Source organism: Ambystoma mexicanum, chromosome 2p (genome assembly GCF_040938575.1).
Source record: "Ambystoma mexicanum isolate Mex_15411 chromosome 2p, UKY_AmexF1_1, whole genome shotgun sequence".
In the NCBI taxonomy this organism is placed as follows: domain Eukaryota; kingdom Metazoa; phylum Chordata; class Amphibia; order Caudata; family Ambystomatidae; genus Ambystoma; species Ambystoma mexicanum.
The window spans coordinates 691,335,070-691,352,086 of NC_090923.1; positions in this window are offsets into that span (position 1 = coordinate 691,335,070).

Below are 17,017 nucleotides of genomic sequence, written 5' to 3' on the forward strand. Positions count from 1 at the left end.
GACCGCAACTGTCCTGGTTGTTGGGGAGTTGTTGGGCGCATCTGCCCCTGCACTTGCCAACACCCGGCTGTTCGGAGCAGCAGATGACATAACTTCCCCAGTGACACGTGTCTTGGTCAGGGCAGCCCTGCGTGCCCCTACGGTTTCCATCCTGGCCTGTTGGAAATCTTCCAAGGGCTCTTCAAGTGCCAACGCAGCCTGCGCTGGCAGACCCTGAGCCTGGGTGGTGGTGTCCACAGCTGCACCTGCAGCTATCACTACCCCTGGGCCTGTGGCAGTTGATGAAACGGATTGCCGGGTCACACGGGCGCCAGTGCCAGATGAAGAAGCTGCATCTCCCGGAACCACAGGGGGTGGTGGCATGACTGCACCGACACATGGCACAGCATCGTGCTCAAGTGGTGCAGACCCTGCCTCTTCCCCCTCTGCGGCCACCCTGGACACCCTGGAGTCCCCCTACTCCCTGGTCACCCCGGCCACGTCCCTGACCACACCCGCCATGAGGAGGACGCCCAGCTGAGGCACCCCTCACCTTTGGTGGCCTCCCAACCATGGCACAGATGTAGCAGTGCCGGCACAGATGGAGTAGTGCCAATGGGAGGTGTACACCACAATTGACCTGGGCAATTGGGTGAAGGGAGTGGGATGCAAGATGTTAACAGCCCCACTGCACCTGCACCTGCAAGGCTGTATCTGACCCCGGTGATGTAGTGACGGGTCACGCAATGCTCAGGCACCCCAAAACTGCAGTAAAACCATGCACGCAACCCTGCAGCCTACATGCGTGGAATCTACGCGCTAAGGGCCTTTCCTCGAATTACATGCTGACATGCAATTTGTTCACGTGCCAAATCACTCCATATCAAGCTGGCCACGCGAAAACAAACGGAAGACCACGCTCCTGCGCAGAAGGCCGAATGACTGCCCCCCAGAGCCCTGGGCACGCTCCCTCCTGCCATCTGCTGCTGCCTGAGTGCCTGCTTGCCCACGTGTCCTGCTATTAGCTGCCTGCACGTCAGCCAGGGGTGCAGTTGCTGTGACCACCCCTGCTGGAACCGAAGACTCCAGACTGGGATACCATCGCTCCACAGCCCAGCCCCAGGACCCAGTTGCCCACCCACTCCTGCCTCTGGGGTTGCCATGTCGGGCACAACACCATCTGGCACCACTGGCAACCCCCAGCCAGAGAGGCATAGGGCCACCAGCTTCAGTGCCAGGGAAGTTGGTGTCCTGGTAGAGCAAGTCCTGGGGCAGTATAATGCCTCTTTGGAAGTTCGCGTGCCGACTATGAAGGACGGACCAGGATCTGGATGGACATCATGACTGCCATCAACGCGGAGGGGGTGGCAGTCCGCGACTTACAACATCTCAAGAAGCGCTGGGAGGACTTTAGGTCCAGGACCCTCAACAAGTCCCAGCGCCTCTCTAAGGCAGCGGATGCCAAGGGGCGCCGGGGCCACCTGTCCGACCACCAAATGAGGGTCCTGGAATGCATATGCCCAGCGCTCCACGTCCAGGTCCTTGAGAGGTTTACCTGTGTGGACTTGAGCGGTAAGTGTACATGCATACTGATTGGACGCTGTGCTTGTCGTGGAGTGCCAGTAGTGTGCAGGTTGCACATCTGTTTTTGTAGGGCCATGTAGGGATGTGTATGAACATGGGCATGAGGCTGCCACATGTGAGTCCTCTCAGGTGTGAGACACATCGATGGTGTATGTGTTGGTAAGCATGCTGGGCAAATGCAGGTGAGGGAGCACACAAGTTTTAATTTCTGTGTATGTACGTTGGCATGGTTTTGGTGTCACACATGGTTGGTGGTTCCTGCTGCATGTATCTGCACTGTGTACATTGTGAAGGGTTTTGACCCATGCTGAATCAACAGACTGGGTAGATGTGGGGATGAGCTACCGCCGCCCATCATTCCATCCCAGAGTCCAGGGGAACCGCGCAGTTGTGCGCATGCCAAAAGCGCCAGGGGTGAAAGGTGGTGCCAAAGGAAAAATAGCAGCACCTGTCAGAGCAAAAGTGCTTTTAAATCACCTCTGTTTCTTTGAGGGCAAGCTCCAAATGTCAAGTTCAAACATTGCAAGATAGCTAATACCGGAGACCTTTGTTCAAAAATCCGTTTTACTGATGTCAAAAAGTTGCTGAAATCATGGGCACAAGACCACTCTAAAGATTCAACCTTCTTGTGGGGGGGTTCCACATAACCACTCTAATGTAAGGATGCCTATCAAAACAATAGCAAAAATCTCCTGTCAAATTCAAGACAACTCCTAAATGGATGCAGTACCGACAAATTCCACAAGGCGGCGCTAGCGGTCTAAACTCTGACAGGAGAACTGAGTTCAATAGCTGACAAAGGGACCTGAGTCAGCTGGACTTCAAAGCCTGTTGGTTAATTGAACATCTTAGCCACCTGTTCCCAGGGGCCAAGAGGCTGGGAAACCTTAACACCTCAGAGATTCCCACACCAGGAGGCCGGATATCACATTGCCCTTCTGAGTGAGAAGGAGGAGTTTTCCTTCAGCTTGCTGGAGCCCACACAAAAGACTCTTCCCCTTGAATGGGGTATGTTAATTTTGAGTGTTTCCTGTCAACAGCCCTCTGCCAGCAAGGAGTGACAGTTGTTTCCTGACCCACCCAAGCTTCTGGAGGCGGAGCCAAACACTTTGGAGAGTTGAATTGAAGGCAAATATATGTTTCATAAAAACTCTTTGTAACCAGATGACAGAAATTTGGGGATCCTTAAAATGAAAACTGTGCCCACAATTCAAGACCAAACTCCAATTTCTGTGATGTTCTGGTGCAAAACCCCGCTAATTATGAATATTGCAGACACAGTATTTAAGCTAGCAACCTGGAAATCTACTGGGATATGTGTAGAAGGGAGGTGTACATTTGTATAATTTTTGATGAAAAACCATTGTTGCAAAACCCACTAAAATCGAAAATAAGTTGCCATTTTTGAATGCAAGCTCCTAGAAACGCCAGAGTCGGAACAGAGACTACCTTAAGCAATGTGTAATATGTACATGTAATGTCAACCACTTGTGTACCTGGGAAATATGTATTTGGATCAGAAATAGATTTGTGTGCACATTGACCAGGGGAGTGTCATTTCTGCAGGTCATAAAAATGACATCACTCTGACACACTATCCCTTCCCAAATCAGGGACCAAAGAATCTATTGACCTATCAAATTAAGAGAGGGGCAGGCTTAGTGAAGCTAACCTCTCCACCCACTTTCTAAACACATAAACGCAGACAGTGCAGGACAGATAGGGATTCAACTCCATTTGCTGCGGAGCGTGCTGACCGACGACTTCACATACAGAGATCCAACACTTAGACTTCCAAGCTAAACAGAGACTACGGAACATTGAATTAAGAAGGCCCACTGCAAGCAAAAGTATTTGTCAGCAGGCCTCAAAATCTTTTGCAACTGAACTCTTCAAATAGCCGGGCTGAGCTGTTTGATTCTGGCCTAGAACCCTGTGACAGAAACATCCAGAACCAGGAGCCGTGCTGTGTCCAGAGAAGGCAGAACCCGATCCAGAGAACCGATGCCTAGCAGACCCAGGACAGCAGAGCAGAGCTGACCCAGACGCTGTGAGCAGAACCGCCCGAAGTCCAGTCTAGTTAACCCGATCCGTGACGAGGCCCAGTCCTTCTAAAAATATAGTGTGAGTACTGCCAGAACTGTGTGAAACCCAATCCCTTAGTTAAAATAATCTAATGCAAACTATTTTAACCTAAGTAGAACTGCCTCCTAGTAGTCCTGTCATCTGTCATTCTAAAGCTGCGAGCTGTCATCTGTCATTCTAAAGCTGCAAACTGTTACCTGTCATTTTGAGTTTTACTTTAAATCCGAAAAACTACCTTTACTAAATCGTCCGTATCTCTGGAACCGTTTGTCCTAGGAACGTGGTTTAACTTTCATTTAAAAGTAATCACGATTCACGCACTTGCGAATTTTACCGCGATTTGCGATTTGGCCTGATTTCTTCTTCAGTAAAAAAGTCAGCAGCTCCTTGCTTTCCTTTGCTATAATTCGTTTAACCTGCTAGTTACTCATAGAGCATTGCTAAAGTGAGCCTGAAACCATAAAAGTATTGTCGCTGCCTTATCCATCCTATACCAACTCCTCATTGATTGTAAAGAGGTGTGCTAGTGTCAGATTACCCATTGTTGATCAACATTATATTGATAAGTGTGATATCAATTATTAATCTATTATAAAAGTGTGATACATATATATTGTTTATTTTTTTCAAATAAACCTTTTAAATTTGCAAAACAAATCTACTTCTTGGCTCAGTGGGGTCAGGGGGATTCTAAGACAGGGGTGTTATACAAGGGTTCATCATCCAGATTATAACTTGCCATAAAATATATAAATAAGGGCTTCCCTTGGGCATCCCAGACAAGGCACTGACTTAGTGGGATTGCTTGATTGGAGTCACTTACAACATGTGCATGTGTGTGTATTTGACAAGTGTTCAACTGTGATGCAACTTGGATGCATGTGACACTGACATGTAGAAGGCTGAATGCCAGATGTGACATGGATGGCGATCTCATCACTGTGACAGTTGGTGGACATGTACACGTTGAAGGCTCACCTTCGGATACTCATCCTGTTGTATGTGTATGGATGGTGCTGGCTGGTGCAATATTGCTGTGGAATTGCTCATGTGTGTGAGTACAAATGACATGTGTGTTGGGGAGTGTGATGCCATGTCTGAAGTATGGCACTGCCACTCATGTACAACTGTCATGTGTGCATCAGTCCATTGTACAGTGCACTGATGCCTGTGTTTTATCTCTCCCTGTCTGGAGCGTCAACTGATGAAGTGGGCGGAGAGGGTGCTGTGGAGCACAGCGGCAGGGATCGCACCACCAGCCGGAGACGCAAGGCCCCGCTCCCCTCCCAGATTGTCATCTAGTCGGGGAGTGACGAGTCTGGTGCCGCGTCCCAGGCCGCAGCTGCCGAGGGTAGGTCCAAGAGGCGGAGGTCGGAGGTGGACTCCTCGGCAGCAGAAGGGGCAGCTGAGACCCCACAGGGTCCGACGGAGGAAGATGGCACGGAGTCATCCAGGTTTGTGGGGGGTTTGGTGGAGGAGGAGGCCACGGAAGGGACACACACGGGGTCTGGAGGTGGGGAATCCACTGGTGCTAGTGGTGCAGTGCAGGGGCAGGGACAGGAGGCAGCAAAGGCAGCCACTGGGGTGCCTGTGTATAATCATGTCCCTGATCCTGTCACTGCATCATCTGGCACCATCAGGGATGCCTATGTCCAGACCCGTTTTCAGGGAGGGGATGAGCGCACAACAACTGGCCTTCCACTCCCTGCGGACGTGGCTATCCGGGACCGTGTTGAGCCTGTCCTGGCTGGGATAGTGTTGCATCAACGGGGCATGCAAGGTGACCTGCAGTCTTTTCGTGGAGATACTGCATGTCATCTAGCATGCCTCTTTGACCACGTTGACCTACTGGGACGGGGCACCGGTGCTGGATTCCTCCGTGTGCTGGACCTTCTTGTGACCCCCTCCTCAGTTGAACCCCCTATGCGCCAGTCATCCTGCATGCCATCTTCCCACCTATGTATCACCTGGGTACCCTGTGGAGCTGCCTCTGACCCAGCGGCCAGGCTGGTGGAGGACACATCCTTGCCACAGTCGGGAGTCGGACGTCCAGCAGGGGTGGCCACCACGACAACTGCACCCCACCCGGAGGAGGACGTGCAGTCAGCAAGAGCCAGGACGCAGGCACAGGCACATCAGCAGCAACATGGTGGGAGCAATGATGGCTCAGGCCTTCAACATCGGAGGGGCAGGCATCGGCCATAGGGAAGGAGGACCCAGGATTTCAAGTGTCTTCCGTGTGGCAGCGGGTGGGCCACGCCATAGGTGCGGAGCGGCAGCGGGCGGAAGAGGCACGGCTCACAATGGTCAGGGCGGAGAACTCCATGCGGAGGGCCCTGAGGCGGGCCGAGTTCCTCGAGGCAATTCGCAGGGAGTTGGAGGTGAACATATCATCGTCCCTGCGAACCCTCGGGGCCATGGACGAGGACCACATCCAGTACATTGAGCGGGAGTTCGATGATGCCCTGGCCCAGGACATCCAAAAGTGAGCCGTTGGACTAGCCCGCTGCCATTGTAAATAATTTTTAGATTTAGGTTTCCTTTTCCTTTTCCTTTGATTTGTTGTGAATGGACTATGCCACACACATTTGTATATAGTTTTTTTATTAGGTAGTTTCTTTGGTAGGTTTCATTTCTTTCGTTGGGCTCATGGACCCTTGACAATGTATTGTACATAGTTGGACATTGGATTATTTTGAACTTTTTCTTTTGATTTGACCATGGATCAATGGATTTTTCTTTTTACATTACCTTTGGATTTGCGTTGGTGGAGGGAAGAGTTTTGACTATTTTTCTTTAGGATTACTTTGGATTGGATATACTTTTCACTTACTCATCTTTTGCACATGGTTTTCATTTCATGTTTGCTATTTTGTTATGCTTTCATTTCATTGCTTTATGTTTGTACATAATACATTTTCATATTTAGTTCCATGTGTGGGATTCGCTCATTGGGTTAATGCATGTGAAAATGTGGGTTTACACAATCAATGACAACCAGTGTGTGTGTGTGACGGACATGTGTTGATGTACATAGTTCACTTTTGGTTTGTGTCTTGAGATAGGCATGTCAGTGTGCGGTGGATTGGGAAATCTTTGCGTCTCAAGAATGGGGTGGCGTGCTGTGGTATTTTGGTGTAGAAGTGGGCCATGATTGTGCATCTTTACTTCATGTAGGGGGGACATGAGTGGGAGCCTGCTGGCAGGTGCCCCTCACTGCTGGGGGGTGGGGGTGCTGGGGGACATGAGTGGGGGCCTGCTGGCAGGTGCTCCTCACTTCTGGAGGGTGGGGGTGCTGGGGGACATGAGTGGGACATGAGTGGGGGCCTGCTGGCAGGTGACCATCACTGCTGTGGGGTGGGGGTGCTGGGGGACATGAGTGGGGGCCTGCTGGCAGGTGCCCCTCACTGCTGGGGGGTGGGGGTGCCGGGGGACATGAGTGGGACGTGAGTCGGGGCCTGCTGGCAGGTGCCCCTCACTGCTGGGGGGTGGGGGTGCTGGGGGACATGAGTGGGGGCCTGCTGGCAGGTGCCCCTCACTGCTGGGGGGTGGGGGTGCTGGGGGACATGAGTGGGACATGAGTGGGGGCCTGCTGGCAGGTGCCCCTCACTGCTGGGGGGTAGGGGTGCTAGGGGACATGAGTGGGGGCCTGCTGGCAGGTGCCCCTCACTGCTGGGGGGTGGGGGGGCTAGGGGACATGAGTGGGGGCCTGCTGGCAGGTGCCCCTCACTGCTGGGGGTGGGGGTGCTGGGGGACATGAGTGGGGGCCTGCTGGCAGGTGCCCGTCAATGGTGGGTGGGTGGGGGTGCTGGGGGACATAAGTTGGTGATCACTAGTGCAAGGTGACATGTCGCTTGGCTGGGGGGCATGCCCATGGTGGGTGGGCTGCCAGAGGGACATGACCAGGGGTGCAGGGTAGTCCCCTGTGGTGTGGGCTGTCTGCAGGGGCCGTGGAGGGGGTATAGGGCACACCTGGGAGGACCCATACTGCCAATTCACGTTTAGGACTCCCCGCACATCCCCGAAATACACGTACCCCGTTCTGACAGAAAAATTGCGTGTGAAACTTCCCGCGAACCCCAGTTATACACGTACCCCACTCGCATAGCGCCAATCACGTGTGAAACTTCACGCGAACCCCAGTTATACACGTACCCCACTTGCACAGGGCCAATCGCATGTGAAACTTCCTGCGAACCCCAGTAATGCACGTACCCCACTCGCACAGGGCCTATTGTGTGTGAAAATTCCTGCAAACCCCAGTTATGCACGTACCCCACTCGCACAGGGCCTATCGCGTGTGAAACTTCCCACGAACCCCAGTAATACGCGTAACCCACTCGCACAGGGCCTATTGCGTGTTAACTTCCCGCGAACCCCCGAAATACACATACCCAGCTCCAATCGCGTGTGAAACTTCCCGCGAACCCCAGTTATACACGTACCTCACTTGCATAGGGCCAATCGCGTGTGAAACTTCCCACAAACCCCAGTTATACACGTACCCCACTCGCACACGGCCAATCGCATGTGAAACTTATCGCGAACCCCAGTAGTACACGTACCCCACTCGCACAGGGGCTATCGCATGTGAAAATTCCCACGAACCCCAGTTATGCACGTACCCCACTCGCACAGGGCCTATCACGTGTGAAACTTCCCGCGAACCCCAGTAATACGCGTAATCCACTCGCACAGGGCCTATCACGTGTGAAACTTCCTGCGAACCCCAGTTATACACATACCCCTCTCGCACCGGGCCTATCGCGTGTGAAAATTCCCGCGAACCCGAGTTATGCACATACCCCACTCGCACAGGGCCTATCGCGTGTGAAACTTCCCGCAAACCCCAGTAATATGTGTACCCCACTCGCACAGGGCCTATCGCGTGTGAAACTTCCCGCGAACCCCAGTAATACACATACCCTACTCGCACAGGGCCTACCGTGTGTGAAATTCCCCGCGAACCCCAGAATTACACGTGCCCCGCTCGCACAGGGCCTACCGCATGTGAAAGTCCCCGTGAACCCCAGAATTACACGTGCCCCGCTCGCACAGGTCCTACTGCGTGTGAAACTCCCTGCGAACCCCAGAAATACACGTACCCCGCTCGCACAGGGCCTACCGCGTGTGAAACTTCCTGCGAATGAGCAGGGTATGTGTATTTCGAGGGGTGCATGGGGAGTTTTACACGCGATTGGCCTAGCACGAGCGGGGTACGTGTATTCCGAGGGGTGCGCAGGGAGTTTTACATGCGTTTTCGTGGTTGGGGGGCTGTATGCTAGTCCACTGGCCTGTGCGCCATGTACTGGATTTGTGTGCTGTTCATGGCGCACGGGGTGGGATTGGGGGTGTAACTGGCGCTGCTGCAGGGTCGCTGCGCCACTCTGCGCCACAGCTGCTTAGGGATGTTAAAATCCATGAATACGCTGTGCGCTGAAATGGGTTTTGGCGCACGCTGCTGGCACAGACTGCCGCACGCACACACTGTGCGCCAGCCGCGTGTGCCACTTGTGCGCTGAATTCTATGAATTACCCCCTAAATGTGGTAAGAACTGCTTAATTTATTATACGTTTCTATGGGAGCTGCTTTGAACAGATGCAAGCAAGCAAAAGAAATGATTTAATCAAAATAAAACAATTGGAATCTCAATGGCAAAGTGGGAAATCATTTAAAGGCAATTCACACGTGTAAAACTTTTGTAAAATGTAAATTCGCTGCAAACATTTACTATGCAGTTTTTGATAAAAATGGGTCAAATACACTGTTCCGCATTGTGGATGTAGCTAAGGATGTTAGGGATCAGTGGGAGTTGAAATTTCGTTTCTATTTTTAATAATGAGGGAGTTGTAGAGGTTTTAGTGAGAGGTGTTTTTCGGAAATAAAGACACGAGTTTGGACAAAAACTTTAGTTCAAAACTAGAAAATATGGCTTATGCTTTTACTCAAGGCTAGAGCATGCAGACTAGACAATCAGGTTGGGTCAAAGTAAGCTCTGAGACTGATTCATGACTTCAGTAACAGATCCCCAGCGCCTTCCCTGGCGGAACCAGTCCAAACACTCGAGGTGGGATTTTTGGATGAGAGTTATACAAATAAAAATAACTATGAAAATGACGCTTTAGCAAATAGACAGGGTAAGATAGCACTAATATGTTTACACTGTTACTGGTTATGAAAGTAAGGGTAGTTCAGAGATTAGGGTGGAACAAATAAGGCAAGGTATACAATAGTTCTCTAGCGTCCTGTTAATACTGACAATCCACTGGGATTTAAGATTTTTGGCCCGTCAAGATTCTGGTCAATGGATCGGGTCTATCAGAGAAGGACAGCACATCAGGTGCAGGACAGGGTCAGCTAGGCCAGTCACTGGAACTGCACAGGAACTGCCCTTATTTTTCTGGATATTTCAGATCAGCAGGATGGTGAGTTCATCAGGCAAGCATTATAGTAGCAAGCCAGATAATTTCAGGATGCTTCCCAATGCCACAGCGCTCCACTGGGTTGTAAGGATTAGTTGAGGATTAATTGAGGATTGAGGCATAGCTGAAAATGTTTCAGCTACTGCTTGGCCTGGTCATTGGCATCTGGATATGGGAGGATGCTAAAGGCTGGATGTTGACTGCTGGATCAGAGTGCTTCGCTGGAATCAGAAGAGAGAGTGTCTATGTGTTGTCAGCTGTCTCTATTTATCCTATCCAATGACATCACAAAAATGGGTGTATGGGCCGGCTGAACTAAACTTGCCCCTGTGAACTGGGATTGGATCAGAGCTTCATCTCCGCCTTGCATCCGAGTGATTGGATCAAAGACAGATGATGTCAAGTTTGTGGATTGGTTTTTACAATACTTAGAAACCTCCCCTAGCCACTAGTATCAAAATCGAATTTTGTTCTAAATACATATTGTTAAAATTGGTAACCTCTACGAAAATCACATACAAGGATTACATAGTTTATGAAGTATCTGTTCAAAAAAATCCCACAGCTGTGAGACCTTGTTTCGCTTTTTTTGCAGCATTTTGTCAATTTCTCCATGAACACATTGTCCAAACTGTCTCCAAATTTCCACAAATATGCATGTTTACCATAGGAATGTGTGTGCAAAGTTTAACAATTCTAGCATAAATGCAGTTCCCATAAAACCACATATATTGCCATTCCTGTTCAGAATATGCTACACAGTTCCACCACATTTTCAAATGTAGGGCCAAAAATTAGATTAACAAATCTGCCCTTTTTATATTTTTCACCACTTCTGATATACATCTCTAAAAAGTGTTAATTATAGATTCTTTGCAACAAATGGTCAGCCTTTTGTCTGTCTTTGCAGGCAAGAAGCAACCCCCACCTTTGGAATTTCCTTCTGCAAGCCTTGTTTACGACCTTTTCACACGTCCATTTCCTGGCCTGGCGAATCTGCCATTGTTCAGTCCTTGGTAGCAGACAAAAGTCTAGCCTACCCTACAATTATCATGTGTCAGTGAGCATCTGCTGAGAGAAATGTCCTCCCCTTAGGTGGAAACCTGTTTTTCAACCTCTTGCAGGCCCAGCCAGCCTAAGTTAATTTCTTAATTTCTTGACTTGAAATCCAGCATGAAACAAACTTGTTGAATCAGATGACATAGATACATAACATTCTTAGATTTAAACTTGTGGGATCAAAACAGCAGAGATTTGTGTTCTTTTCAGCAACAGTCCTTTTATATTTGCTAATTCGGCAGATTTTTAGTTTTAGACTACTTTAAAGTTTAATCAAGAGAGCCCATTTGACATGGGCTGTCACTCACAGGTAGCCCAGTGTGGCAACACACAGATTTTTGATAGGAATTGTCATTCACAGCAATCCAGTTTTGCTGAGAAAATGTTCTGCTCTTAACATTTCAGGACCTTGTAAATTCACAGTGCTTCATTGGATTAACTGAATTTTAGCGCCAAGCAAAATTTTGAGTGTTGGAAACTGTTATGTACAGGCATTTTGAAGTTTCAGCAGCAAAGTAAGTGTCATTTACAGGCAAATTTTGGAGTTTCACTCGCAAAGTGCTTCTGCTCCCTCTGCACTTTATGTTTACTTGTCATGGAGCCCACTGGCACTTTTTCTGCAGCGTGTGCTCAGTTCCACCACACATGCACCCTGGGTGGCAGGTTGTGCAGCCATCTTTTTGTGTGTTGAAAAATGCGGTTTGGAGGTTGTGGCGTGCACAAAGGTTTTGCCGCCATTTTGCTGTTTCTCACACCATAGATAGCAGAGTGAGGCCGCATAGTATAGCAGAGTGGGTCAATACATCCCACAGACCTAGTTGTTAAGTAGGAGAAATTTATTGAAAAAAGGGGATCTTGAGCTCCTTCCTGAAATGAATAAGCAAGAATGCGAGTCTGTGTTGACAGGGAGTATGTGGAAGAGTCTGGGGGTGTGGAGAGAGAAGGGTTGTTTTATGTTTCTTTGCTTCCTGCATGCACCAGTAAAGTTTAAGTATGGCATGTGTTGGCTCCTGGTGGTTATGCTACCAGAAATGCCGAGCTTCACAGCAAGGTTGACTGGGGACTTAAGGGCAATGGCCTTCTATATGACACAGAAGTATTTGAATAAATGTGCTTGTAGCATGAGCCGGTTCATTTTGATGAGGTTTGAGGTAATGTGGCCAAATTTGTGAAGTGCTTTTAATAGTTGTGCAGAGCATGCAGGACACATGTAATGGGTGCCAGGATGTTTACTGAGAGTCCTTCTGGGAGGGCTTTTCCACCTTCCAGCTGGGAGAGGGCCAAGGCTTGGACAGCACGTCTGAAGTTGTTTGCTGGGCTTGATTTTCACCAGGAGGGAAAGTTAGTACCAAGCCATTCTAGGGATTTGGCACAGGTTGCCATTTGTTTTTTGAAGCCCTCAAAGGTCTTTGGTGAGAGCCATGTCTGGAATCAAGGGGTTACAGTGTTTTTGGTCAGCAGTAGGGGTTCGATTTTGGGGGTGATGAGGTTCAGGAAAGCTCTGAACACCCAGGTCTGGATCAATGTGAGGTAGGGCTTGAGACTGTGGATATCCTCAATGGTGGCGATATTGAGGAAGAGCTGCATATGATCTGCGTATTTGGGGATATGGATGTTGTGTGGAGCTAGGAGGATAGGAAGCCGTCCCATATAAAGGTTGAAGATCAATGGGGAGAGGGTGGCTCCTTGTGGGACTAAAAGGTGATGAGTAGAGTTGGTGATATGGAGGAATCCAAATGGATTAATTGTAGGTTAGAAAGATAGTATTGAACCAGCTGAGGACGGCTGCTGTGATTCCCATGCAGCAATGTAGAATTTCAGTGAGTGGCTGGTTACCTACTGTGTTGAATACAGGTGAGAGGTCAAGAAGAACCCAGAGAGGAGCTTATTTGAGGAGGGAATATTATGATAGGGCAGGTCTTGCATATTAGTCAATTGCAGTGTTGGTTTCTTGACAAAAGGGAGGATTTGTTCAGTCTTTTGGGTCGAGGGAAGGTGCCTTGTTTGGGTGTGCTGTTGGTTATTACTAGTTAAGGGAGGAGTATTTCAGTCTGGAAGGTCTTGAACACAGAGGCAGTGATGATAACATCTGTGTAGCATGTGGCCTTGTGGGATGTTAGGATGACAGTCAAGACTTCAAAGGTGACTGTGTTGACAGTTATCTGGGTGGTTGTGGTTTTGTGAGATAGGATGTATTGTGTGCTGTCACTTGTGTTGTTGGTGTCTATGGTTCCCATACACAGCAGTCTATGAGCACGGCGGGGGCTGATACACTGCAGGATTGCTTTCAAGTCTTTTCTTGTTTGCTGATGGTTTATTTTGTTGAACTTTAATGATTTAATAAATAACGAGGGAAAAGAAGGGGGATTCAAGTGGGAGGGTTGTGGGTGGTGAAAACCCCCAGAATACAAGTGACAAACAGCGTTGTATATTCTTTAAAATTCATACTGATTGATGATAACGATTTACAATTGACAGGGCTGATTCGCAATGCAATTTCCAGGAGTAAATGACACTTAAAAACGTAATGTACACCTACTTAAGTTACACCAATTCAAAAATGGGCATACATGTGTGGCAAAGGTGTAGGTTTGGCAAACTGTAACAAATGGACAGGCAAACAAAGTTCTTTTAAGGTTCGTCACACGCGAGGGGATGGGGGTATGGGGGTGTCATTTCATTACTAATCTGGTTTTGGCATAAATTACGCTTGTCATAAATTATGCCAATCATTGGTTAGAACTTTTGATCACACATTGAATTCACAGTGAATGTAGATATGATGTGCAACTGCCGGAAATAATGTTTAAATATTACCTGATTCACATAAATGGCCCAAATTAATCCCATTGCTGGTGCCTTACTCCGGAATAAGTTTATGCCACATCAGAAAAGAGATTGAAAAACATTTAGAGTGTGATGGATGTGGTACCACAAAATTTGAACCAGAGTAGGCACCATCTGTCCCTCCTCGAGAACCAGAATAAGTGGAATCTGTTTGAAACCAAAGCATGTTGACAATAGTTGTGTTTTACCTCTCTGGTATGTGATGGTATGGGAAGGCAGATCCTAGGAATGCTGCAAGTTTCACTTGGATGTTTTCATCCCAATGAGAACTTTGCATAATCAATGCGGAAAGGGTGATGCAATGACTAAGAAAAGGTGTGGTCTAGAACGGTTAGGACAGAGCTCAGAAACTTTTTTCTGGCCTGGCTCCCATTTGCTTGGTCTTTTGTGTAACGACTCTGGGCTCTTTTCTTGTAATAGTGAATTGCTGATGAAGTTGTTTTATGAGAAACCAGGTTTAATATAGGAGTGTCTATTTTATAAAATAAATACACACAAAAAAGGATTTTCTGCTGGATCACTGTGTATATTGCTTTACCAAACTGAATGGTAATAAATGGCATCACTTAGCTAAATCACACAAACATTTTAAGTTTATGGTGCAGTAGAAGAGATACGTATTAAATGTTTGACAATACAGGTTAGCTTAAACTAGCCACATAAATATTTTGCTATCTTTGCAGAGAAAGGCCATTGTAGCCTTCTGCGTAGAGTGTGTGACGATGGTCAGTCATAATTTCGACAGTAAAAATGTCGACAGTCAAAATTTCGAAAAATAAATGTTCTAATTGACATTTTTTTGTCGACATTTTTTTTTCTAAAAAATGACTTTTTACATTATATGTATAGGATGTCGACATTATTGTTTTCTACATTTTTTTTCGACATTTTTGTTTGTCAACATTTTTTTTTCGACATTATGACTATAAACCTGTGCGACAGGGCGCCGTGTCAAAAGTAAATCATCACTCTAGAACCTGGGTGGTTCACGTGGCCTACTGCCTCCAGCCCCCAAATCTTAAAGTCTACACGCCCTGAGGTACAACTAGACACGTCTTTGAGGAGTGTCAGTAATACCAAAAAGGGTTAAACTTGCAAATATATGCTAAAAGTTCATCATTATTATTTTTTATCATAAGAAGTGGAAAAATGGTTTTAGTTTACAAACTCTTAATTACTAAATTGTAAGGCAATGGTTGTTAAATGGTGTATCTGGCTGCAAAAGAGAGAGAGTGGCGCCCAACGGCAAACTGAAATATAATGTTCATTTTCATTGACATATCTGTGAAGCTGAATGCACTGCCATGCCAACGTGTTGTCACCAATTGAGCAAATAAACCTGTTGAAAATATTATGACTACGGTGCTTCATTCTATTTCAGGCACTTTGACAGATTCATTAGCCTTAATTGAATGCAATATTTTATGGCAGTTTAAAAAAAGCATATGCATCTCCATCGACATTAATTAATACACTCATATCGTGTGTCAGTTTACCATAAGCGTCCCTAGAGGAGGGCATAGGGGGCAATCACCCCCCTCCCCAAATTGGCTTCTTTGCCCCCCTAATTGGTGGCCTGCCCCCCTAGCCTGTCCGGATAATAACTCTTTCCCGAAGCCTCCTTCGCTCAGCCGTCAACCTATTAGCTTAGCCTGAGTTCTTTCTGCTGGCTTGAAAGGGACGCAACGGGAATCAATGGGCCATGAATATCACAGGGGTGGGGGTGGGGGGGCATCAATCACTGTTAAAAGCATGCTAGCACACTATTGTTTTCCAAATGTGCATCTTAAACTTGATTAGAGAAAAAAAAAAGACGTGTATAAACTGAAACATTCTCTTAAACGTACCTTCACTACTTTTCTTTATAAAGTGTTCATTATTTTACTGGACTACCACACGAATATCCTGTGATGTGTGTGCCCCTTCCTTTGTGTTTTATCACAGGATATAATTCTAAAGCTGTTATATGATTGTCAACCTGCTTAAGCACAAATAAATGCTTCTATTATGCTGACAGCAGTTATTAGGAAATTAAACTGTTTGTTTATGGGTGGGTGCCAGATTTTGATTTTCACTATGGGGGTAGAAGCTCCCCCACCCTCATGCTGAATATACGCAAACTCGCACCCCAACTCATCCCCTGGCTGAACCCATTTTACAGCAACAGTTTCTATTTTTTTAAGGAATTTAAAAAAAAATCATGTGACTTAACTGTCAGTTTAAACTATATAACATGTTAGCAACTGTCACTCAAACTGCTGAGCTACCTTTGTAGCCTTCTATTGTAGGACATGTCTATGGATCCCTTAATGTTTTTCAAATCGTTGCATTAACAACAGTGAAGTTCATGTACATGACTTCAAAGTAAACTGTATTTAATCTCCATCAACACTGACCATGTGCATAGATTCATATACGGTGTACCAGCGGCGGCTTCTCCATAATGGGCGAGGGGCGCCGACCCATGGGCACCCCCGCCCATTATGGAGATGCCAAGAAGCCAGCCCAGTGTAAACAATGACCACTCCTCAGCAGGCTTGAACTGTTAAAGGAAAACGTGGTTTCCGTTTCACAGTTCTGTTCCCCAGCCTTGCATATCCAATGAGACATGCAAAGCTGTTTTTTTTTGCTTCCCTAACATTATATGTCCCATTGGGGATGCTAGCTGAAGGGGCTGCATGTTTGTATGTGTGATGGGAAGTGATATTTTGCCTCCTCTGACATACATAGCGGGCTACTTCATCATCAGCGCTCCAGCTCTTGCGTGCATGTGCACAAGCCAGGAAGCGTTCTTTGCTTCCTGCTTCCTGTTCATGCTGAACTGAATGTAGAGCACTGGGAGGGAAGATCAGGACTGGGGCAGTAGGTATGCTAATTTAAATATGTGTATGTATATGTATATGGTTGTGTTGTGTGTACTGAGTGAGTGTATGATGATGGGTGTGCGTGTGAATGAGTGACTGCATGCTGCGTGTGAAGGTTGTGTGAATGTGTATGCACATGTGTTTGTTCTGGGACATGGGACCTATTTTGACAGGAG